Consider the following 3,384-nt stretch of genomic DNA (forward strand, 5'->3'; position numbering starts at 1 on the left):
GCCGTATAGTAACTTTTAAATTGGGGGATTTACATTTCAGATCCATTTTGTATTCAACAGTTTAAACTGGTTATCATCCAAGAGCATTCCCTACCGCACCTCTTAGGTTTCTCTTACCTCCAGTTTATCTGCTGGATGGTTTTGTCAGCCTCCCCGGGCTGTGCTGACCATGCCATCAGCATTCAGCATTGACTTCAACACCATTTAGGGAAGACCCAGGGACGGGCTTTCAAGAACAAAGTTGGGTCCGCATTTCAGACCTGACTCTCCCTTCTCACTGTGCCCTTGTCATGGTCTCTCCTGTGTGAGGGCCTGGGTTTCCTCCTACAATCTGCCAGGTCTATCTCACGGGGTCGTGGGGAGGCTCAGGAATTCGGCCGTCCATGGAAATCCAGGGCCACTTTGCTCTCCTGCTGTTGTCTTGCCCACCTTTTGTTCACCCCCTTCCAGTTTGAAAAGCACAGAACCAGTTTTCTAGTCCGTCTGCGGTTAGCCCTGGCTGTCCCCTCTGCCACCTGCAGATGTACCTCCTGGGGCCCAGACACTCTTGGCCCCACCACACTCACCATCTATCTACCTGTTGCACCCCAAGCACGGTACCGGACGCTGACAAAGTCATGACCTCACCCGGGAGGTCAGGAGAAGCTTCTCTGCAGAAGGGATGCAGGTGCTGAAATCTTAAGAGGGAGGAAGGAATTAAGAGGTAGAGTGTCAAGAAGATCACGCCTTTGTGGCGGAAGGAAAGCAGGTCCCGGGAGGCGCAGAGGGATGGAGAGGCTTGTTGTGGGATGAGGCTGGGTGGGGAGCTGGGACGGAAGAAACAAGCGCTTATCTAAAGGGCAACTAGGAGTCTTCTCAAGAGGCGTTTTGCCTGGTTCCTCCTATCTGGCCAAAGAATGGAGAGCATTCAAGAGCAGATGTGCACAATCTTGCAGGGAGCCTACCAGGATCTAGGGGTGGCTTAGGCAGTGGTAGCAGTAAAAATAGGGGGTCTCCGAAGAATCTAAAAATATGTGCAAACCACCACCAGGCGCGGAAGAGGCGTTTCCCACGTGCTCCTTTCTACTGCTTCTCCTCTTCTTTCCAGTGCAACCGGAGGCGGCAGACACGAGGGCCCACTCACCCACCAGCAGACCTTGGCCATCCTGTTTGTCCACACTTCTCCTACATCGAGATGACCTAATTTCTCTGGCAGACGGGATGGGACAGGGCCAAGAAGAAAGGCGAGCCTTAGGTTATTACCAGTAACCTCAAGTCAGTCCTGGCTGCTCTGGGGTCTAGGAAACAAGCATAGCACAACCCAAGAAGGCACCTCTTTTCCCACCGGCCCGTGGTCCTGGGGTGTCCTTTGGGAACCTTGTTTGGATGACAGTGGCCAAGTGTAGAATTCTGACACTTCAAGGTTTCTGGCCACTCTTCCCTTCCACTGACGCCAATTCTGACCCATCTTAATGCCATCAAAGCTTCTAGAACCTTCTAATAGCACTCCTAATGCCTCTTTTACCTGTAAGATTGTCCACTCACACACTAGGTTCATCATGTATGAGGTACTGTTCTATGTTCTGCAGAGAACACCCTGAGAATATTATAAACGGTCCCACAACTTTCTCCCAAAGAACAATGTCCTGAAATGTTGATGTTAAATAACATTGATGACAAACCTCAGAGAGGCCGGGCAAAACATATCATCAGCCTGTTCCAGTTTACACACTCAGGTGAAGGAAAAACAAAAATGGCAGAGGGGGAGAAAAGAAGCCTTGGAATAAAGTGAGAGTGCAAATATGCAGCCCTTGCTCCTGCCTGTTGAACCGACTGCAACACGCCAACCTCGTGGCTTCTTTTGTGCATCTGGCGTATCCCATGGGCCGACGAGGCTCCTATTCGCAAGAAAATAGCTCGGAACAGAGGAACTGGGACTTCCACTTTAACATATTCTCTTTTGTAAGCAGGACTGCATTTCTGCCCCCGTACCCCCGCTGCAAGTCTGCTGGCTGGCCATCTTTGCTCACGTCATTTGCTGTGCCCTGTCAGCTTGCTCTCTGTAGCCCCAGCCCTCCTAAGGTGTCCGTCAAGATATTTTTATTGAGCTTTAAAATTTTCTGTATTCTCAAAGGTTAGGGCATCTTCTTGTATTTAACACTTTATCCTTTGAAGATGACAAAATAATGGACCTCACTAGTTACCCCTTGCTGACCAATTTAGTCTACAGATCCACCACCGTTACCGAGTCGATTCTGACTCGTAGTAACCACATACAGCGTTCCCAAGGCTGTAAATCCTTACACAAGTGGACAGCCTCAACCTTCTCCCAAGGAGCTGCTGGTCGGTGGGAACTGTCAACCTATGGTTAGTAAGTAGTCCTATCCTTACCAGACAGCACCACCAGGGCTCCTTAATTTAGAGACAATCCCTCTCCTATCTTCTTCACTCTTTTGAAAAGTATTTGCAGCAAGTCAGGAGCCCTGGTGGTGAAGCAGTTACCCATTGGGCTACGATCTGCACGCTTGGCAGTTCGAAACCATCAGCAACTCCACGGGAAAAACACTGGACTTTCTACTCCCAGTTTTGTCAACCCACAGGGGGTCGCTGAGTCAGCGCTGAGTCAATGGCAGTGTGAGTTCAGCAAGTCATTTACCCCATGCTGGCTTTCCTGGAATGGAGTTTTGAACACAAGCCCACCTATGCTCTACCTTGCCTTTGTGCCAGCTGTAAAATGCATGCTAGGAGACATTTCATTGCTTTAGTTGACACATTATCTCAAAATGATTTGATATTCACAAAACCTAATCACTCATCCCCCCCCACCACGGTTCCCATTTTACAGATGGATAAGGGATGTGAACAAGTACCCAGAACGATCAAAGTCCCTTACCCACTCCACCCTTCCTTGGCCGCCTGAAGTGTGGATTGTCAACAGCACAATCCTCACCAGAACTGTAGTCCACTTAAAGCTGTCCCATACAGCAGTGGTTATGCTACTTGGGAAATATTTTCCTAAAAAGTACATATAATGATTACAACCCATCAGACTTACATACTGTCTCCTCCCATTGAGTACCATTGGAAGAAGCACAGGGCTTTCTACTCCGGTAGTCAGTCCAGGGCAGGGACAGTTACACCCCCGCCCTATGGGGTCGCCAGAAGCCAGAATCGACTTAACGGCAAGTTGTTGTTTTAACCATCATCTGTTCACAACTGCATCCAACAACTGTGGCAAGAACTGGCCGCCACCAAAGCCATCTCCTGCGGGACCGATCGCCAGTGGAGCTGCTCGCCAACGAGCTGTCTCTGGCCACCCTCTCTCGATGGCTTTGGCCATACCTTCACTCTCAATTGCCAATGACAAAAGCTTCATTAGCATGGTGGAGTGCCCGTGAAACAAGA

The sequence above is a fragment of the Echinops telfairi genome, unplaced genomic scaffold, assembly GCF_000313985.2.
Source record: "Echinops telfairi isolate 266 unplaced genomic scaffold, ASM31398v2 ScPeMD7_17;HRSCAF=63, whole genome shotgun sequence".
NCBI classification, from domain to species: Eukaryota; Metazoa; Chordata; class Mammalia; order Afrosoricida; family Tenrecidae; genus Echinops; species Echinops telfairi.